The sequence below is a fragment of the Ambystoma mexicanum genome, chromosome 11 (assembly GCF_040938575.1).
Source record: "Ambystoma mexicanum isolate Mex_15411 chromosome 11, UKY_AmexF1_1, whole genome shotgun sequence".
NCBI lineage: Eukaryota > Metazoa > Chordata > Amphibia > Caudata > Ambystomatidae > Ambystoma > Ambystoma mexicanum.
The window spans coordinates 824,660,642-824,681,867 of record NC_090934.1 but is presented as its reverse complement, the minus strand read 5'-3'; the positions used below and the strand labels follow the sequence as shown (position 1 = coordinate 824,681,867).

The 21,226-nt window shown below is 46.3% G+C and overlaps 12 non-coding genes across 12 annotated transcripts; all 12 read left to right on the top strand.

Annotated features, from left to right (window-relative positions):
- Positions 1 to 605: 605 nt before the first annotated feature.
- TRNAW-CCA (transfer RNA tryptophan (anticodon CCA)) lies at positions 606 to 677 on the top strand. The gene has a single exon. It is a non-coding gene; the product is annotated as a tRNA-Trp (tRNA).
- A 4,033-nt stretch (positions 678 to 4,710) lies between these two features.
- On the top strand, positions 4,711 to 4,784 carry TRNAN-GUU (transfer RNA asparagine (anticodon GUU)). Its single transcript has one exon. It is a non-coding gene; the product is annotated as a tRNA-Asn (tRNA).
- A 2,544-nt stretch (positions 4,785 to 7,328) lies between these two features.
- Positions 7,329 to 7,400, top strand: TRNAW-CCA (transfer RNA tryptophan (anticodon CCA)). The gene has a single exon. It is a non-coding gene; the product is annotated as a tRNA-Trp (tRNA).
- A 1,790-nt stretch (positions 7,401 to 9,190) lies between these two features.
- Positions 9,191 to 9,264, top strand: TRNAN-GUU (transfer RNA asparagine (anticodon GUU)). The gene has a single exon. It is a non-coding gene; the product is annotated as a tRNA-Asn (tRNA).
- Positions 9,265 to 9,565: 301 nt separating this feature from the next.
- Positions 9,566 to 9,637, top strand: TRNAW-CCA (transfer RNA tryptophan (anticodon CCA)). Its single transcript has one exon. It is a non-coding gene; the product is annotated as a tRNA-Trp (tRNA).
- Positions 9,638 to 11,427: 1,790 nt separating this feature from the next.
- Positions 11,428 to 11,501, top strand: TRNAN-GUU (transfer RNA asparagine (anticodon GUU)). Its single transcript has one exon. It is a non-coding gene; the product is annotated as a tRNA-Asn (tRNA).
- Positions 11,502 to 11,814: 313 nt separating this feature from the next.
- On the top strand, positions 11,815 to 11,886 carry TRNAW-CCA (transfer RNA tryptophan (anticodon CCA)). Its single transcript has one exon. It is a non-coding gene; the product is annotated as a tRNA-Trp (tRNA).
- Positions 11,887 to 13,676: 1,790 nt separating this feature from the next.
- Positions 13,677 to 13,750, top strand: TRNAN-GUU (transfer RNA asparagine (anticodon GUU)). Its single transcript has one exon. It is a non-coding gene; the product is annotated as a tRNA-Asn (tRNA).
- A 313-nt stretch (positions 13,751 to 14,063) lies between these two features.
- Positions 14,064 to 14,135, top strand: TRNAW-CCA (transfer RNA tryptophan (anticodon CCA)). The gene has a single exon. It is a non-coding gene; the product is annotated as a tRNA-Trp (tRNA).
- Positions 14,136 to 16,312: 2,177 nt separating this feature from the next.
- On the top strand, positions 16,313 to 16,384 carry TRNAW-CCA (transfer RNA tryptophan (anticodon CCA)). Its single transcript has one exon. It is a non-coding gene; the product is annotated as a tRNA-Trp (tRNA).
- Positions 16,385 to 18,555: 2,171 nt separating this feature from the next.
- On the top strand, positions 18,556 to 18,627 carry TRNAW-CCA (transfer RNA tryptophan (anticodon CCA)). Its single transcript has one exon. It is a non-coding gene; the product is annotated as a tRNA-Trp (tRNA).
- A 1,790-nt stretch (positions 18,628 to 20,417) lies between these two features.
- TRNAN-GUU (transfer RNA asparagine (anticodon GUU)) lies at positions 20,418 to 20,491 on the top strand. Its single transcript has one exon. It is a non-coding gene; the product is annotated as a tRNA-Asn (tRNA).
- The last annotated feature ends 735 nt before the right edge of the window (positions 20,492 to 21,226 follow it).

Here is a 21,226-nt window from a genome sequence, read left to right as displayed (position 1 = left end):
TCATAGCAAGTTATGCCTACACAGAGGACATTTGGTGCACTGTTGATGGGCTCTGTCCTCTACTAAATCCCCTGTGTTTGTGGATTAGGGGAGGTAGGGAAGTGCTTGATACCCTGATTTGCTGTGGGAAATAGAGCTATTTTAGAAATATTTTCAGGTTGCCTGGGAAGCATAAGCAAACAGCACACCAATCAGGCCCCAGTGTAAGCACTGCATGAGTCTCTGTGGCGCAATCGGTTAGTGTTTTCGGCTGTTAACCGAAAGGTTGGTGGTTCAAGCCCACCCAGGGACGATGCATTTTGGCTCAAAAATTCAGCATGACCAACTATGAACTTCTGTTTACCTCTCGCAGGTCTCGTCTGCTGACGTCCAAAAAATCCAATAAACTGTAAGCAATTCTTCTCGCTTGCTTTAGTTTTTCAAAACTTGCCATTCCATTCATAAACATCAAGACTTCATGGGAAGGGTTTGGCTGCAGCGTGCACTGATGCACAGAAGGAAGCTATCCTAGCCAGTCTACTTAAAGAAGCAATGAGGCTCTGCAGGTGCATGTACATCTCCTACCTTTATTCTGTCATCAGACACACCAGGTGGTTTGCCACAAGGACCTCGTGGCGCAATGGTAGCGCGTCTGACTCCAGATCAGAAGGTTGTGTGTTCAAATCACGTCGGGGTCATACTTCCTTTTCCCACTCTGAAATACAAAATTGCTCTTCAGTATCTCGTTATTTCAACCTGACTGCATCTTTGTGCTCTGGGCCTAGTTGTTCTGGCGTTTCGAATGTAAGCTTTGCAGCAGGGAAGTATCATATTGACAGACACCCATGAAGGACATGGTCAACCTTTAAAGCAGGCCAATCTCTATGTTTTACTGGATGCAGCAGAAGTATTTCCTCTTTACCATCTCTTCAAGTGGGCCTGACTGATGTGCTGTTTTGTGCACGCTACGTGGGCTTTGTAAAGCATACCTCTGCCAATTGCATGGCCTCCTAGCGCTGTCAATATTTTCGTGTAATCGCTGAATGCTGCAGTGTCCTGGGAACTCTAGGTGTGACTAAAGGATATATGTTGGGGCCCCGAAAGGGGGTCGGCAGTCTAGTGGCAATGGGCATCACTTTGCAGTTTGGGTTTGTGAGTTCAGGTACCGGTCTGGTGTCGGAAACCTGTAAGCGCCCTCCCAATCAACTGTCGGTCCTGGATTGTGAGGATTTCCCCTTATACTGGTCTCAGTAGACACATTTCCATTTTACTTTTTCACTCTCGCATTGCCTATTTCTCTCTCTCTCATAGTTACATTATAGACAAGAGAGACATTGTCAGCGAGAGGGCTTCACAGCACCTTCCCCCCTTTCCCTAAGTGCATTGCAAGGGGCTCTGGGAGGCGTGCACATTTGTCTGAAACACAAAGATCCACTGGCAATAAAAGGCGTAGGACCCCAGTTCGCATTTCTTAGAATTTGAGGAGGCACTCAGAGTTGTCTCGGGCGTGACTGTACCTTTCATAGGAGATGTGCTAATCCCCAAACCCTCTTCCTTTGTCCCAGTAATCTGTCCTAGGGCCTCTAGCAAGTTGTTTTCTGAAACAAAGCTTACCTGAACATCCTGTAAAATTGGTAACTTTTCAGTAGTAGTACAGTGCAGTATATAGCATTCCTGTTGCGCACAGCATCTAGATCCAAAAATTGCTTACTCTACCCCAGAAATTAGAATTCACCCAGTCAAACAGAGGGATCTATAAAGATCATGGCAAGTAGTTAACATAAGCTACTTCCCCCAAGTTCTCTTGGTGCACTCTGCTGCCCTCTTTTAACAGAAGAATGCAACTGCAGGTCTTGCTTCTCAGCAAGGTACCTACATATAGAAACCTTGATGCACTCTTGCTAAATCTGCTGGAATGTGTCTTTTATTGTGCCCAAGGTGGTTGTGTATTTGGGGACTCAGGGAAGCAAGGGAGCAGTCTAGTGCACTGCAGTGCTAAGAGAGGCATGCCTTTTTCGGAAAAAAGTTCAGGTTTTCTGCCAATCAGAAAAAAATAGCAATGCAATCAGGCCAAAGGCAGAACACACATGCCAGTGAGTCTCTGTGGCACAATTGGTTAGCGCGTTCGGCTGTTAACCGAAAAGACGCTGCTGTTTTTGGCACAAAGACACAGAGTGTTCCACTCAGTAAACCTGAGTCATTTCTCCCGTGTTCTCTGGGTTCAGCCTACTGTCCCCTTTTAACACAAGTGCGCAACTGTGGCTTTCTCCTCATAGCAAGTTATGCCTACACAGAGGACATTTGGTGCACTGTTGATGGGCTCTGTCCTCTACTAAATCCCCTGTGTTTGTGGATTAGGGGAGGTAGGGAAGTGCTTGATACCCTGATTTGCTGTGGGAAATAGAGCTATTTTAGAAATATTTTCAGGTTGCCTGGGAAGCATAAGCAAACAGCACACCAATCAGGCCCCTGTGTAAGAACTGCATGAGTCTCTGTGGCGCAATCGGTTAGCGCGTTCGCCTGTTAAGGTTGGTGGTTCAAGCCCACCCAGGGACGGTGCATTTTGGCTCAAAAATTCAGCGTGACCAACTATGGACTTCTGTTTACCTCTCGCAGGTCTCGTCTGCTGACGTCCAAAAAATCCAATAAACTGCAAGCAATTCTTCTCGCTTGCTTTAGTTTTTCAAAACTTGCCATTCAATTCATAAACATCAAGGCTTCATGGGAAGGGTTTGGCTGCAGCGTGTACTGATGCACAGAAGGAAGCTATCCTAGCCAGTCTACTTAAAGAAGCAATGAGGCACTGCAGGTGCATGTACGTCTCCTACCTTTATTCTGTCATCAGACACACCAGGTGGATTGCCGCAAGTACCTCGTAGCGCAATGGTAGCGCGTCTGACTCCAGATCAGAAGGTTTCGTGTTCAAATCACGTCGGGGGCATATTTGCTTTTCCCACTCTGAAATATAAAATTGCTCTTCAGTAATTCGTTATTTCAACCTGACTGCATCTTTGTGCTCTGGGCCTAGTTGTTCTGGCGTTTCGAATGTAAACTTTGCAGCAGGGAAGTATCATATTGACAGACACCCATGAAGGACATGGTCAAGCTTTAAAGCAGGCCAATCTCTATGTTTTACTGGATGCAGCAGAAGTATTTCCTCTTTACCATCTCTTCAAGTGGGCCTGACTGATGTGCTGTTTTGTGCACGCTACGTGGGCTTTGTAAAGCATACCTCTGCCATTTGCATGGCCTCCTAGCGCTGTCAATATTTTCGTGTAATCGCTGAATGCTGCACTGTCCTGGGAACTCTAGGTGTGACTAAAGGATATATGCTGGGGCCCCGAAAGGGGGTCGGCAGTCTAGTGGCAATGGGCATCACTTTGCAGTTTGGGTTTGTGAGTTCAGGTACCGGTCTGGTGTCGGAAACCTGTAAGCGCCCTCCCAATCAACTGTCGGTCCTGGATTGTGAGGATTTCCCCTTATACTGGTCTCAGTAGACACATTTCCATTTTACTTTTTCACTCTCGCATTGCCTATTTCTCTCTCTCTCATAGATACATTATAGACAAGAGAGACATTGTCAGCGAGAGGGTTGCACAGCACCTTCCCCCATTTCCCTAAGTGCATTGCATGGGGCTCTGGGAGGCGTGCACATTTGTCTGAAACACAAAGATCCACTGGCAATAAAAAGCGTAGGTCCCTAGTTTGCATTTCTTAGAATTTGAGGTGACACTCAGAGTTGTCTCGGGCGTGACTGTACCTTTCATAGGAGATGTGCTAATCCCCAAACCCTTTTCCTTTGTCCCAGTAATCTGTCTTACTGCCTCTAGCAAGTTGTTTTCTGAAACAAAGCTTACCTGAACATCCTGTAAAATTGGTAACTTTTCAGTAGCAGTACAGTGCAGTATATGGCATTCCTGTTGCGCACAGCATCTAGATCCAAAAATTGCTTACTCTACCCCAGAAATTAGAATTCACCCAGTCAAACAGAGGGATCTAGAGAGAGCATGGCAAGTAGTTAACATAAGCTACTTCCCCCAAGTTCTCTTGGTGCACTCTGCTGCCCTCTTTTAACAGAAGAATGCAACTGCAGGTCTTGCTTCTCAGCAAGGTACCTACATATAGAAACCTTGGTGCACTCTTGCTAAATCTGCTGGAATGTGTCTTCTATTGTGCCCAAGGTGGTTGTGTATTTGGGGACTCAGGGAAGCAAGGGAGCAGTCTAATGCACTGCAGTGCTACGAGAGGCATGCCTTTTTCAGAAAAAAGTTCAGGTTTTCTGCCAATCAGAAAAAAATAGCAATGCAATCAGGCCAAAGGCAGAACACACATGCCAGTGAGTCTCTGTGGCGCAATTGGTTAGCGCGTTCGGCTGTTAACCGAAAAGACACTGCTGTTTTGGGCACAAAGACACAGAGTGTTCCACTCAGTAAACCTGAGTCATTTCTCCCGTGTTCTCTGGGTTCAGCCTACTGTCCCCTTTTAACACAAGTGCGCAACTGTGGCTTTCTCCTCATAGCAAGTTATGCCTACACAGAGGGCATTTGGTGCACTGTTGATGGGCTCTGTCCTCTACTAAATCCCTTGTGTTTGTGGATTACGGGAGGTAGGGAAGTACTTCATACCCTGATTTGCTGTGGGAAATAGAGCTATTTTAGAAATATTTTCAGGTTGCTTGGGGAGCATAAGCAAACAGCACACCAATCAGGCCCCAGTGTAAGCACTGCATGAGTCTCTGTGGCGCAATCGGTTAGCGCGTTCGGCTGTTAACCGAAAGGTTGGTGGTTCAAGCCCACCCAGGGACGATGCATTTTGGCTCAAAAATTCAGCATGACCAACTATGAACTTCTGTTTACCTCTCGCAGGTCTCGTCTGCTGACGTCCAAAAAATCCAATAAACTGCAAGCAATTCTTCTCGCTTGCTTTAGTTTTTCAAAACTTGCCATTCAATTCATAAACATCAAGACTTCATGGGAAGGGTTTGGCTGCAGCGTGTACTGATGCACATAAGGAAGCTATCCTAGCCAGTCTACTTAAAGAAGCAATGAGGCTCTGCAGGTCCATGTACGTCTCCTACCTTTATTCTGTCATCAGACACACCAGGTGAACTGCCACAAGGACCTCGTGGCGCAATGGTAGCACGTCTGACTCCAGGTCAGAAGATTGCGTGTTCAAATCACGTCGGGGTCATATTTGCTTTTCCCACTCTGAAATACAAAATTGCTCTTCAGTATCTCGTTATTTCAACCTGACTGCATCTTTGTGCTCTGGGCCTAGTTGTTCTGGCGTTTCGAATGTAAGCTTTGCAGCAGGGAAGTATCATATTGACAGACACCCATGAAGGACATGGTCAACCTTTAAAGCAGGCCAATCTCTATGTTTTACTGGATGCAGCAGAAGTATTTCCTCTTTACCATCTCTTCAAGTGGGCCTGACTGATGTGCTGTTTTGTGCACGCTACGTGGGCTTTGTAAAGCATACCTCTGCCATTTGCATGGCCTCCTAGCGCTGTCAATATTTTCGTGTAATCGCTGAATGCTGCACTGTCCTGGGAACTCTAGGTGTGACTAAAGGATATATGCTGGGGCCCCGAAAGGGGGTCGGCAGTCTAGTGGCAATGCCCATCACTTTGCAGTTTGGGTTTGTGAGTTCAGGTACCGGTCTGGTGTCGGAAACCTGTAAGCGCCCCCCCAATCAACTGTCGGTCCTGGATTGTGAGGATTTCCCCTTATACTGGTCTCAGTAGACACATTTCCATTTTACTTTTTCACTCTCGCATTGCCTATTTCTCTCTCTCTCATAGTTACATTATAGACAAGAGAGACATTGTCAGCGAGAGGGCTTCACAGCACCTTCCCCCCTTTCCCTAAGTGCATTGCAAGGGGCTCTGGGAGGCGTGCACATTTGTCTGAACCACAAAGATTCACTGGCAATAAAAAGCGTAGGTCCCTAGTTTGCATTTCTTAGAATTTGAGGTGACACTCAGAGTTGTCTTGGGCGTGACTGTACCTTTCATAGGAGATGTGCTAATCCCCAAACCCTCTTCCTTTGTCCCAGTAATCTGTCCTAGGGCCTCTAGCAAGTTGTTTTCTGAAACAAAGCTTACCTGAACATCCTGTAAAATTGGTAACTTTTCAGTAGCAGTACAGTGCAGTATATAGCATTCCTGTTGCGCACAGCAACTAGATCCAAAAATTGCTTACTCTACCCCAGAAATTAGAATTCACCCAGTCAAACAGAGGGATCTATAAAGAGCATGGCAAGTAGTTAACATAAGCTACTTCCCCCAAGTTCTCTTGGTGCACTCTGCTGCCCTCTTTTAACAGAAGAATGCAACTGCAGGTCTTGCTTCTCAGCAAGGTACCTACATATAGAATCCTTGGTGCACTCTTGCTAAATCTGCTGGAATGTGTCTTCTATTGTGCCCAGGGTGGTTGTGTATTTGGGGGCTCAGGGAAGCAAGGGAGCAGTCTAATGCACTGCAGTGCTAAGAGAGGCATGCCTTTTTCAGAAAAAAGTTCAGGTTTTCTGCCAATCAGAAAAAAATAGCAATGCAATCAGGCCAAAGGCAGAACACACATGCCAGTGAGTCTCTGTGGTGCAATTGGTTAGCGCGTTCGGCTGTTAACCGAAAAGACGCTGCTGTTTTTGGCACAAAGACACAGAGTGTTCCACTCAGTAAACCTGAGTCATTTCTCCCGTGTTCTCTGGGTTCAGCCTACTGTCCCCTTTTAACACAAGTGCGCAACTGTGGCTTTATCCTCATAGCAAGTTATGCCTACACAGAGGGCATTTGGTGCACTGTTGATGGGCTCTGTCCTCTACTAAATCCCCTGTGTTTGTGGATTAGGGGAGGTAGGGAAGTGCTTGATACCCTGATTTGCTGTGGGAAAAAGAGCTATTTTAGAAATATTTTCAGGTTGCCTGGGAAGCATAAGCAAACAGCACACCAATCAGGCCCCTGTGTAAGAACTGCATGAGTCTCTGTGGCGCAATCGGTTAGCGCGTTCGGCTGTTAAGGTTGGTGGTTCAAGCCCACCCAGGGACGGTGCATTTTGGCTCAAAAATTCAGCGTGACCAACTATGGACTTCTGTTTACCTCTCGCAGGTCTCGTCTGCTGACGTCCAAAAAATCCAATAAACTGCAAGCAATTCTTCTCGCTTGCTTTAGTTTTTCAAAACTTGCCATTCAATTCATAAACATCAAGACTTCATGGGAAGGGTTTGGCTGCAGCGTGTACTGATGCACAGAAGGAAGCTATCCTAGCCAGTCTACTTAAAGAAGCAATGAGGCTCTGCAGGTGCATGTACGTCTCCTACCTTTATTCTGTCATCAGACACACTGCAAGGACCTCGTAGCGCAATGGTAGCGCGTCTGACTCCAGATCAGAAGGTTTCGTGTTCAAATCACGTCGGGGGCATATTTGCTTTTCCCAGTCTGAAATATAAAATTGATCTTCAGTATCTCGTTATTTCAACCTGACTGCATCTTTGTGCTCTGGGCCTAGTTGTTCTGGCGTTTCGAATGTAAACTTTGCAGCAGGGAAGTATCATATTGACAGACACCCATGAAGGACATGGTCAAGCTTTAAAGCGCGCCAATCTCTATGTTTTACTGGATGCAGCAGAAGTATTTCCTCTTTACCATCTCTTCAAGTGGGCCTGACTGATGTGCTGTTTTGTGCACGCTACGTGGGCTTTGTAAAGCATACCTCTGCCATTTGCATGGCCTCCTAGCGCTGTCAATATTTTCGTGTAATCGCTGAATGCTGCACTGTCCTGGGAACTCTAGGTGTGACTAAAGGATATATGCTGGGGTCCCGAAAGGGGGTCGGCAGTCTAGTGGCAATGCCCATCACTTTGCAGTTTGGGTTTGTAAGTTCAGGTACCGGTCTGGTGTCGGAAACCTGTAAGCGCCCTCCCAATCAACTGTCGGTCCTGGATTGTGAGGATTTCCCCTTATACTGGTCTCAGTAGACACATTTCCATTTTACTTTTTGACTCTCGCATTGCCTATTTCTCTCTCTCTCATAGATACATTATAGACAAGAGAGACATTGTCAGCGAGAGGGTTGCACAGCACCTTCCCCCATTTCCCTAAGTGCATTGCATGGGGCTCTGGGAGGCGTGCACATTTGTCTGAAACACAAAGATCCACTGGCAATAAAAAGCGTAGGTCCCTAGTTTGCATTTCTTAGAATTTGAGGTGACACTCAGAGTTGTCTCGGGCGTGACTGTACCTTTCATAGGAGATGTGCTAATCCCCAAACCCTCTTCCTTTGTCCCAGTAATCTGTCTTACTGCCTCTAGCAAGTTGTTTTCTGAAACAAAGCTTACCTGAACATCCTGTAAAATTGGTAACTTTTCAGTAGCAGTACAGTGCAGTATATGGCATTCCTGTTGCGCACAGCATCTAGATCCAAAAATTGCTTACTCTACCCCAGAAATTAGAATTCACCCAGTCAAACAGAGGGATCTAGAGAGAGCATGGCAAGTAGTTAACATAAGCTACTTCCCCCAAGTTCTCTTGGTGCACTCTGCTGCCCTCTTTTAACAGAAGAATGCAACTGCAGGTCTTGCTTCTCAGCAAGGTACCTACATATAGAAACCTTGGTGCACTCTTGCTAAATCTGCTGGAATGTGTCTTCTATTGTGCCCAAGGTGGTTGTGTATTTGGGGACTCAGGGAAGCAAGGGAGCAGTCTAATGTACTGCAGTGCTAAGAGAGGCATGCCTTTTTCAGAAAAAAGTTCAGGTTTTCTGCCAATCAGAAAAAAATAGCAATGCAATCAGGATAAAGGCAGAAAACACATGTCAGTGAGTCTCTGTGGTGCAATTGGTTAGCGCGTTCGGCTGTTAACCGAAAAGACGCTGCTGTTTTTGGCACAAAGACACAGAGTGTTCCACTTAGTAATCCTGAGTCATTTCTCCCGTGTTCTCTGGGTTCAGCCTACTGTCCCCTTTTAACACAAGTGCGCAACTGTGGCTTTCTCCTCATAGCAAGTTATGCCTACACAGAGGACATTTGGTGCACTGTTGATGGGCTCTGTCCTCTACTAAATCCCCTGTGTTTGTGGATTAGGGGAGGTAGGGAAGTGCTTGATACCCTGATTTGCTGTGGGAAATAGAGCTATTTTAGAAATGTTTTCAGGTTGCCTGGGAAGCATAAGCAAACAGCACACCAATCAGGCCCCAGTGTAAGCACTGCATGAGTCTCTGTGGCGCAATCGGTTAGCGCGTCCGGCTGTTAACCGAAAGGTTGGTGGTTCAAGCCCACCCAGGGACGATGCATTTCGGCTCAAAAATTCAGCTTGACCAACTATGAACTTCTGTTTACCTCTCGCAGGTCTGTCTGCTGACGTCCAATAAACTGCAAGCAATTCTTCTCGCTTGCTTTAGTTTTTCAAAACTTGCCATTCAATTCATAAACATCAAGACTTCATGGGAAGGGTTTGGCTGCAGCGTGTACTGATGCACAGAAGGAAGCTATCCTAGCCAGTCTACTTAAAGAAGCAATGAGGCTCTGCAGGTGCATGTACGTCTCCTACCTTTATTCTGTCATCAGACACACCAGGTGGACTGCAAAGGACCTCGTGGTGCAATGGTAGCGCGTCTGACTCCAGATCAGAAAGTTGCGTGTTCAAATCACGTCGGGGTCATATTTGCTTTTCCCACTCTGAAATACAAAATTGCTCTTCAGTATCTCGTTATTTCAACCTGACTGCATCTTTGTGCTCTGGGCCTAGTTGTTCTGGCGTTTCGAATGTAAGCTTTGCAGCAGGGAAGTATCATATTGACAGACACCCATGAAGGACATGGTCAACCTTTAAAGCAGGCCAATCTCTATGTTTTACTTAATGCAGCAGAAGTATTTCCTCTTTACCATCTCTTCAAGTGGGCCTGACTGATGTGCTGTTTTGTGCACGCTACGTGGGCTTTGTAAAGCATACCTCTGCCATTTGCATGGCCTCCTAGCGCTGTAAATATTTTCGTGTAATCGCTGAATGCTGCACTGTCCTGGGAACTCTAGGTGTGACTAAAGGATATATGCTGGGGCCCCGAAAGGGGGTCGGCAGTCTAGTGGCAATGCCCATCACTTTGCAGTTTGGGTTTGTGAGTTCAGGTACCGGTCTGGTGTCGGAAACCTGTAAGCGCCCTCCCAATCAACTGTCGGTCCTGGATTGTGAGGATTTCCCCTTATACTGGTCTCAGTAGACACATTTCCATTTTACTTTTTCACTCTCGCATTGCCTATTTCTCTCTCTCTCATAGATACATTATAGACAAGAGAGACATTGTCAGCGAGAGGGCTCCACAGCACCTTCCCCCATTTCCCTAAGTGCATTGCAAGGGGCTCTGGGAGGCGTGCACATTTGTCTGAAACACAAAGATCCACTGGCAATAAAAAGCGTAGGTCCCTAGTTTGCATTTCTTAGAATTTGAGGTGACACTCAGAGTTGTCTCGGGCGTGACTGTACCTTTCATAGGAGATGTGCTAATCCCCAAACCCTCTTCCTTTGTCCCAGTAATCTGTCTTAGTGCCTCTAGCAAGTTGTTTTCTGAAACAAAGCTTACCTGAACATCCTGTAAAATTGGTAACTTTTCAGTAGCAGTACAGTGCAGTATATAGCATTCCTGTTGCGCACAGCATCTAGATCCAAAAATTGCTTACTCTACCCCAGAAATTAGAATTCACCCAGTCAAACAGAGGGATCTATAAAGAGCATGGCAAGTAGTTAACATAAGCTACTTCCCCCAAGTTCTCTTGGTGCACTCTGCTGCCCTCTTTTAACAGAAGAATGCAACTGCAGGTCTTGCTTCTCAGCAAGGTACCTACATATAGAAACCTTGGTGCACTCTTGCTAAATCTGCTGGAATGTGTCTTCTATTGTGCCCAAGGTGGTTGTGTATTTGGGGACTCAGGGAAGCAAGGGAGCAGTCTAATGCACTGCAGTGCTACGAGAGGCATGCCTTTTTAAGAAAAAAGTTCAGGTTTTCTGCCAATCAGAAAAAAATAGCAATGCAATCAGGCCAAAGGCAGAACACACATGCCAGTGAGTCTCTGTGGCGCAATTGGTTAGCGCGTTCGGCTGTTAACCGAAAAGACGCTGCTGTTTTGGGCACAAAGACACAGAGTGTTCCACTCAGTAAACCTGAGTCATTTCTCCCATGTTCTCTGGGTTCAGCCTACTGTCCCCTTTTAACACAAGTGCGCAACTGTGGCTTTCTCCTCATAGCAAGTTATGCCTACACAGAGGGCATTTGGTGCACTGTTGATGGGCTCTGTCCTCTACTAAATCCCCTGTGTTTGTGGATTACGGGAGGTAGGGAAGTACTTCATACCCTGATTTGCTGTGGGAAATAGAGCTATTTTAGAAATATTTTCAGGTTGCCTGGGGAGCATAAGCAAACAGCACACCAATCAGGCCCCAGTGTAAGCACTGCATGAGTCTCTGTGGCGCAATCGGTTAGCGCGTTCGGCTGTTAACCGAAAGGTTGGTGGTTCAAGCCCACCCAGGGACGATGCATTTTGGCTCAAAAATTCAGCATGACCAACTATGAACTTCTGTTTACCTCTCGCAGGTCTCGTCTGCTGACGTCCAAAAAATCCAATAAACTGCAAGCAATTCTTCTCGCTTGCTTTAGTTTTTCAAAACTTGCCATTCAATTCATAAACATCAAGACTTCATGGGAAGGGTTTGGCTGCAGCGTGTACTGATGCACAGAAGGAAGCTATCCTAGCCAGTCTACTTAAAGAAGCAATGAGGCTCTGCAGGTGCATGTACGTCTCCTACCTTTATTCTGTCATCAGACACACCAGGTGGACTGCCACAAGGACCTCGTGGCGCAATGGTAGCGCGTCTGACTCCAGATCAGAAGGTTGCGTGTTCAAATCACGTCGGGGTCATATTTGCTTTTCCCACTCTGAAATACAAAATTGCTCTTCAGTATCTCGTTATTTCAACCTGACTGCATCTTTGTGCTCTGGGCCTAGTTGTTCTGGCGTTTCGAATGTAAGCTTTGCAGCAGGGAAGTATCATATTGCCAGACACCCATGAAGGACATGGTCAACCTTTAAAGCAGGCCAATCTCTATGTTTTACTGGATGCAGCAGAAGTATTTCCTCTTTACCATCTCTTCAAGTGGGCCTGACTGATGTGCTGTTTTGTGCACGCTACGTGGGCTTTGTAAAGCATACCTCTGCCATTTGCAGGGCCTCCTAGCGCTGTCAATATTTTCGTGTAATCGCTGAATGCTGCACTGTCCTGGGAACTCTAGGTGTGACTAAAGGATATATGCTGGGGCCCCGAAAGGGGGTCGGCAGTCTAGTGGCAATGCCCATCACTTTGCAGTTTGGGTTTGTGAGTTCAGGTACCGGTCTGGTGTCGGAAACCTGTAAGCGCCCTCCCAATCAACTGTCGGTCCTGGATTGTGAGGATTTCCCCTTATACTGGTCTCAGTAGACACATTTCCATTTTACTTTTTCACTCTCGCATTGCCTATTTCTCTCTCTCTCATAGATACATTATAGACAAGAGAGACATTGTCAGCGAGAGGGCTTCACAGCACCTTCCCCCATTTCCCTAAGTGCATTGCAAGGGGCTCTGGGAGGCGTGCACATTTGTCTGAACCACAAAGATCCACTGGCAATAAAAAGCGTAGGTCCCTAGTTTGCATTTCTTAGAATTTGAGGTGACACTCAGAGTTGTCTTGGGCGTGACTGTACCTTTCATAGGAGATGTGCTAATCCCCAAACCCTCTTCCTTTGTCCCAGTAATCTGTTTTAGTGCCTCTAGCAAGTTGTTTTCTGAAACAAAGCTTACCTGAACATCCTGTAAAATTGGTAACTTTTCAGTAGCAGTACAGTGCAGTATATAGCATTCCTGTTGCGCACAGCAACTAGATCCAAAAATTGCTTACTCTACCCCAGAAATTAGAATTCACCCAGTCAAACAGAGGGATCTATAAAGAGCATGGCAAGTAGTTAACATAAGCTACTTCCCCCAAGTTCTCTTGGTGCACTCTGCTGCCCTCTTTTAACAGAAGAATGCAACTGCAGGTCTTGCTTCTAAGCAAGGTACCTACATATAGAATCCTTGGTGCACTCTTGCTAAATCTGCTGGAATGTGTCTTCTATTGTGCCCAGGGTGGTTGTGTATTTGGGGACTCAGGGAAGCAAGGGAGCAGTCTAATGCACTGCAGTGCTAAGAGAGGCATGCCTTTTTCAGAAAAAAGTTCAGGTTTTCTGCCAATCAGAAAAAAATAGCAATGCAATCAGGCCAAAGGCAGAACACACATGCCAGTGAGTCTCTGTGGTGCAATTGGTTAGCGCGTTCGGCTGTTAACCGAAAAGACGCTGCTGTTTTTGGCACAAAGACACAGAGTGTTCCACTCAGTAAACCTGAGTCATTTCTCCCGTGTTCTCTGGGTTCAGCCTACTGTCCCCTTTTAACACAAGTGCGCAACTGTGGCTTTATCCTCATAGCAAGTTATGCCTACACAGAGGACATTTGGTGCACTGTTGATGGGCTCTGTCCTCTACTAAATCCCCTGTGTTTGTGGATTAGGGGAGGTAGGGAAGTGCTTGATACCCTGATTTGCTGTGGGAAAAAGAGCTATTTTAGAAATATTTTCAGGTTGCCTGGGAAGCATAAGCAAACAGCACACCAATCAGGCCCCTGTGTAAGAACTGCATGAGTCTCTGTGGCGCAATCGGTTAGCGCTTTCGGCTGTTAACCGAAAGGTTGGTGGTTCAAGCCCACCCAGGGACGGTGCATTTTGGCTCAAAAATTCAGCGTGACCAACTATGGACTTCTGTTTACCTCTCGCAGGTCTCGTCTGCTGACGTCCAAAAAATCCAATAAACTGCAAGCAATTCTTCTCGCTTGCTTTAGTTTTTCAAAACTTGCCATTCAATTCATAAACATCAAGACTTCATGGGAAGGGTTTGGCTGCAGCGTGTACTGATGCACAGAAGGAAGCTATCCTAGCCAGTCTACTTAAAGAAGCAATGAGGCTCTGCAGGTGCATGTACGTCTCCTACCTTTATTCTGTCATCAGACACACCAGGTGGATTGCCAGAAGGACCTCGTGGCGCAATGGTAGCACGTCTGACTCCAGATCAGAAGGTTGCGTGTTCAAATCACGTCGGGGGCATATTTGCTTTTCCCACTCTGAAATATAAAATTGCTCTTCAGTATCTCGTTATTTCAACCTGACTGCATCTTTGTGCTCTGGGCCTAGTTGTTCTGGCGTTTCGAATGTAAACTTTGCAGCAGGGAAGTATCATATTGACAGACACCCATGAAGGACATGGTCAACCTTTAAAGCAGGCCAATCTCTATGTTTTACTGGATGCAGCAGAAGTATTTCCTCTTTACCATCTCTTCAAGTGGGCCTGACTGATGTGCTGTTTTGTGCACGCTACGTGGGCTTTGTAAAGCATACCTCTGCCATTTGCATGGCCTCCTAGCGCTGTCAATATTTTCGTGTAATCGCTGAATGCTGCACTGTCCTGGGAACTCTAGGTGTGACTAAACGATATATGCTGGGGCCCCGAAAGGGGGTCGGCAGTCTAGTGGCAATGCCCATCACTTTGCAGTTTGGGTTTGTGAGTTCAGGTACCGGTCTGGTGTAGGAAACCTGTAAGCGCCCTCCCAATCAACTGTCGGTCCTGGATTGTGAGGATTTCCCCTTATACTGGTCTCAGTAGACACATTTCCATTTTACTTTTTCACTCTCGCATTGCCTATTTCTCTCTCTCTCATAGATACATTATAGACAAGAGAGACATTGTCAGCGAGAGGGTTGCACAGCACCTTCCCCCATTTCCCTAAGTGCATTGCAAGGGGCTCTGGGAGGCGTGCACATTTGTCTGAAACACAAAGATCCACTGGCAATAAAAGGCGTAGGACCCCAGTTCGCATTTCTTAGAATTTGAGGAGGCACTCAGAGTTGTCTCGGGCGTGACTGTACCTTTCATAGGAGATGTGCTAATCCCCAAACCCTCTTCCTTTGTCCCAGTAATCTGTCCTAGGGCCTCTAGCATGTTGTTTTCTGAAACAAAGCTTACCTGAACATCCTGTAAAATTGGTAACTTTTCAGTAGCAGTACAGTGCAGTATATAGCATTCCTGTTGCGCACAGCATCTAGATCCAAAAATTGCTTACTCTACCCCAGAAATTAGAATTCACCCAGTCAAACAGAGGGATCTATAAAGATCATGGCAAGTAGTTAACATAAGCTACTTCCCCCAAGTTCTCTTGGTGCACTCTGCTGCCCTCTTTTAACAGAAGAATGCAACTGCAGGTCTTGCTTCTCAGCAAGGTACCTACATATAGAAACCTTGGTGCACTCTTGCTAAATCTGCTGGAATGTGTCTTCTATTGTGCCCAAGGTGGTTGTGTATTTGGGGACTCAGGGAAGCAAGGGAGCAGTCTAATGCACTGCAGTGCTAAGAGAGGCATGCCTTTTTCAGAAAAAAGTTCAGGTTTTCTGCCAATCAGAAATAAATAGCAATGCAATCAGGCCAAAGGCAGAACACACATTCCAGTGAGTCTCTGTGGCACAATTGGTTAGCGCGTTCGGCTGTTAACCGAAAAGACGCTGCTGTTTTTGGCACAAAGACACAGAGTGTTCCACTCAGTAAACCTGAGTCATTTCTCCCATGTTCTCTGGGTTCAGCCTACTGTCCCCTTTTAACACAAGTGCGCAACTGTGGCTTTCTCCTCATAGCAAGTTATGCCTACACAGAGGACATTTGGTGCACTGTTGATGGGCTCTGTCCTCTACTAAATCCCCTGTGTTTGTGGATTAGGGGAGGTAGGGAAGTGCTTGATACCCTGATTTGCTGTGGGAAATAGAGCTATTTTAGAAATATTTTCAGGTTGCCTGGGAAGCATAAGCAAACAGCACACCAATCAGGCCCCAGTGTAAGCACTGCATGAGTCTCTGTGGCGCAATCAGTTAGCGCGTTCGGCTGTTAACCGAAAGGATAGTGGTTCAAGCCCACCCAGGGACGATGCATTTTGGCTCAAAAATTCAGCATGACCAACTATGAACTTCTGTTTACCTCTCGCAGGTCTCGTCTGGTGACGTCCAAAAAATCCAATAAACTGTAAGCAATTCTTCTCGCTTGCTTTAGTTTTTCAAAACTCGCCATTCAATTCATAAACATCAAGACTTCATGGGAAGGGTTTGGCTGCAGCGTGTACTGATGCACAGAAGGAAGCTATCCTAGCCAGTCTACCTAAAGAAGCAATGAGGCTCTGCAGGTGCATGTACGTCTCCTACCTTTATTCTGTCATCAGACACACCAGGTGGACTGCCACAAGGACCTCGTGGCGCAATGGTAGCGCGTCTGACTCCAGATCAGAAGGTTTCGTGTTCAAATCACGTCGGGGTCATACTTCCTTTTCCCACTCTGAAATACAAAATTGCTCTTCAGTATCTCGTTATTTCAACCTGACTGCATCTTTGTGATCTGGGCCTAGTTGTTCTGGCGTTTCGAATGTAAGCTTTGCAGCAGGGAAGTATCATATTGACAGACACCCATGAAGGACATGGTCAACCTTTAAAGCAGGCCAATCTCTATGTTTTACTGGATGCAGCAGAAGTATTTCCTCTTTACCATCTCTTCAAGTGGGCCTGACTGATGTGCTGTTTTGTGCACGCTACGTGGGCTTTGTAAAGCATACCTCTGCCATTTGCATGGCCTCCTAGCGCTGTCAATATTTTCGTGTAATCGCTGAATGCTGCACTGTCCTGGGAACTCTAGGTGTGACTAAAGGATATATGTTGGGGCCCCGAAAGGGGGTCGGCAGTCTAGTGGCAATGGGCATCACTTTGCAGTTTGGGTTTGTGAGTTCAGGTACCGGTCTGGTGTCGGAACCCTGTAAGCGCCCTCCCAATCAACTGTCGGTCCTGGATTGTGAGGATTTCCCCTTATACTGGTCTCAGTAGACACATTTCCATTTTACTTTTTCACTCTCGCATTGCCTATTTCTCTCTCTCTCATAGTTACATTATAGACAAGAGAGACATTGTCAGCGAGAGGGCTTCACAGCACCTTCCCCCCTTTCCCTAAGTGCATTGCAAGGGGCTCTGGGAGGCGTGCACATTTGTCTGAAACACAAAGATCCACTGGCAATAAAAAGTGTAGGTCCCTAGTTTGCATTTCTTAGAATTTGAGGTGACACTCAGAGTTGTCTCGGGCGTGACTGTACCTTTCATAGGAGATGTGCTAATCCCCAAACCCTCTTCCTTTGTCCCAGTAATCTGTCTTACTGCCTCTAGCAAGTTGTTTTCTGAAACAAAGCTTACCTGAACATCCTGTAAAATTGGTAACTTTTCAGTAGCAGTACAGTGCAGTATATAGCATTCCTGTTGCGCACAGCATCTAGATCCAAAAATTGCTTACTCTACCCCAGAAATTAGAATTCACCCAGTCAAACAGAGGGATCTATAAAGAGCATGGCAAGTAGTTAACATAAGCTACTTCCCCCAAGTTCTCTTGGTGCACTCTGCTGCCCACTTTTAACAGAAGAATGCAACTGCAGGTCTTGCTTCTCAGCAAGGTACCTACATATAGAATCCTTGGTGCACTCTTGCTAAATCTGCTGGAATGTGTCTTCTATTGTGCCCAAGGTGGTTGTGTATTTGGGGACTCAGGGAAGCAAGGGAGCAGTCTAATGCACTGCAGTGCTAAGAGAGGCATGCCTTTTTCAGAAAAAAGTTCAGGTTTTCTGCCAATCAGAAAAAAATAGCAATGCAATCAGGCCAAAGGCAGAACACACATGCCAGTGAGTCTCTGTGGCGCAATTGGTTAGCGCGTTCGGCTGTTAACCGAAAAGACGCTGCTGTTTTTGGCACAAAGACACAGAGTGTTCCACTCAGTAAACCTGAGTCATTTCTCCCGTGTTCTCTGGGTTCAGCCTACTGTCCCCTTTTAACACAAGTGCGCAACTGTGGCTTTCTCCTCATAGCAAGTTATGCCTATACAGAGGACATTTGGTGCACTGTTGATGGGCTCTGTCCTCTACTAAATCCCCTGTGTTTGTGGATTAGGGGAGGTAGGGAAGTGCTTGATACCCTGATTTGCTGTGGGAAATAGAGCTATTTTAGAAATATTTTCAGGTTGCCTGGGAAGCATAAGCAAACAGCACACCAATCAGGCCCCTGTGTAAGAACTGCATGAGTCTCTGTGGCGCAATCGGTTAGCGCGTTCGCCTGTTAAGGTTGGTGGTTCAAGCCCACCCAGGGACGGTGCATTTTGGCTCAAAAATTCAGCGTGACCAACTATGGACTTCTGTTTACCTCTCGCAGGTCTCGTCTGCTGACGTCCAAAAAATCCAATAAACTGCAAGCAATTCTTCTCGCTTGCTTTAGTTTTTCAAAACTTGCCATTCAATTCATAAACATCAAGGCTTCATGGGAAGGGTTTGGCTGCAGCGTGTACTGATGCACAGAAGGAAGCTATCCTAGCCAGTCTACTTAAAGAAGCAATGAGGCACTGCAGGTGCATGTACGTCTCCTACCTTTATTCTGTCATCAGACACACCAGGTGGATTGCCGCAAGGACCTCGTAGCGCAATGGTAGCGCGTCTGACTCCAGATCAGAAGGTTTCGTGTTCAAATCACGTCGGGGTCATATTTGCTTTTCCCAGTCTGAAATATAAAATTGATCTTCAGTATCTCGTTATTTCAACCTGACTGCATCTTTGTGCTCTGGGCCTAGTTGTTCTGGCGTTTCGAATGTAAACTTTGCAGCAGGGAAGTATCATATTGACAGACACCCATGAAGGACATGGTCAAGCTTTAAAGCAGGCCAATCTCTATGTTTTACTGGATGCAGCAGAAGTATTTCCTCTTTACCATCTCTTCAAGTGGGCCTGACTGATGTGCTGTTTTGTGCACGCTACGTGGGCTTTGTAAAGCATACCTCTGCCATTTGCATGGCCTCCTAGCGCTGTCAATATTTTCGTGTAATCGCTGAATGCTGCACTGTCCTGGGAACTCTAGGTGTGACTAAAGGATATATGCTGGGGCCCCGAAAGGGGGTCGGCAGTCTAGTGGCAATGGGCATCACTTTGCAGTTTGGGTTTGTGAGTTCAGGTACCGGTCTGGTGTCGGAAACCTGTAAGCGCCCTCCCAATCAACTGTCGGTCCTGGATTGTGAGGATTTCCCCTTATACTGGTCTCAGTAGACACATTTCCATTTTACTTTTTCACTCTCGCATTGCCTATTTCTCTCTCTCTCATAGATACATTATAGACAAGAGAGACATTGTCAGCGAGAGGGTTGCACAGCACCTTCCCCCATTTCCCTAAGTGCATTGCATGGGGCTCTGGGAGGCGTGCACATTTGTCTGAAACACAAAGATCCACTGGCAATAAAAAGCGTAGGTCCCTAGTTTGCATTTCTTAGAATTTGAGGTGACACTCAGAGTTGTCTCGGGCGTGACTGTACCTTTCATAGGAGATGTGCTAATCCCCAAACCCTCTTCCTTTGTCCCAGTAATCTGTCTTACTGCCTCTAGCAAGTTGTTTTCTGAAACAAAGCTTACCTGAACATCCTGTAAAATTGGTAACTTTTCAGTAGCAGTACAGTGCAGTATATGGCATTCCTGTTGCGCACAGCATCTAGATCCAAAAATTGCTTACTCTACCCCAGAAATTAGAATTCACCCAGTCAAACAGAGGGATCTAGAGAGAGCATGGCAAGTAGTTAACATAAGCTACTTCCCCCAAGTTCTCTTGGTGCACTCTGCTGCCCTCTTTTAACAGAAGAATGCAACTGCAGGTCTTGCTTCTCAGCAAGGTACCTACATATAGAAACCTTGGTGCACTCTTGCTAAATCTGCTGGAATGTGTCTTCTATTGTGCCCAAGGTGGTTGTGTATTTGGGGACTCAGGGAAGCAAGGGAGCAGTCTAATGCACTGCAGTGCTACGAGAGGCATGCCTTTTTCAGAAAAAAGTTCAGGTTTTCTGCCAATCAGAAAAAAATAGCAATGCAATCAGGCCAAAGGCAGAACACACATGCCAGTGAGTCTCTGTGGCGCAATTGGTTAGCGCGTTCGGCTGTTAACCGAAAAGACACTGCTGTTTTGGGCACAAAGACACAGAGTGTTCCACTCAGTAAACCTGAGTCATTTCTCCCGTGTTCTCTGGGTTCAGCCTACTGTCCCCTTTTAACACAAGTGCGCAACTGTGGCTTTCTCCTCATAGCAAGTTATGCCTACACAGAGGGCATTTGGTGCACTGTTGATGGGCTCTGTCCTCTACTAAATCCCTTGTGTTTGTGGATTACGGGAGGTAGGGAAGTACTTCATACCCTGATTTGCTGTGGGAAATAGAGCTATTTTAGAAATATTTTCAGGTTGCTTGGGGAGCATAAGCAAACAGCACACCAATCAGGCCCCAGTGTAAGCACTGCATGAGTCTCTGTGGCGCAATCGGTTAGCGCGTTTGGCTGTTAACCGAAAGGTTGGTGGTTCAAGCCCACCCAGGGACGATGCATTTTGGCTCAAAAATTCAGCATGACCAACTATGAACTTCTGTTTACCTCTCGCAGGTCTCGTCTGCTGACGTCCAAAAAATCCAATAAACTGCAAGCAATTCTTCTCGCTTGCTTTAGTTTTTCAAAACTTGCCATTCAATTCATAAACATCAAGACTTCATGGGAAGGGTTTGGCTGCAGCGTGTACTGATGCACAGAAGGAAGCTATCCTAGCCAGTCTACTTAAAGAAGCAATGAGGCTCTGCAGGTCCATGTACGTCTCCTACCTTTATTCTGTCATCAGACACACCAGGTGAACTGCCACAAGGACCTCGTGGCGCAATGGTAGCACGTCTGACTCCAGGTCAGAAGATTGCGTGTTCAAATCACGTCGGGGTCATATTTGCTTTTCCCACTCTGAAATACAAAATTGCTATTCAGTATCTCGTTATTTCAACCTGACTGCATCTTTGTGCTCTGGGCCTAGTTGTTCTGGCGTTTCGAATGTAAGCTTTGCAGCAGGGAAGTATCATATTGACAGACACCCATGAAGGACATGGTCAACCTTTAAAGCAGGCCAATCTCTATGTTTTACTGGATGCAGCAGAAGTATTTCCTCTTTACCATCTCTTCAAGTGGGCCTGACTGATGTGCTGTTGTGTGCACGCTACGTGGGCTTTGTAAAGCATACCTCTGCCATTTGCATGGCCTCCTAGCGCTGTCAATATTTTCGTGTAATCGCTGAATGCT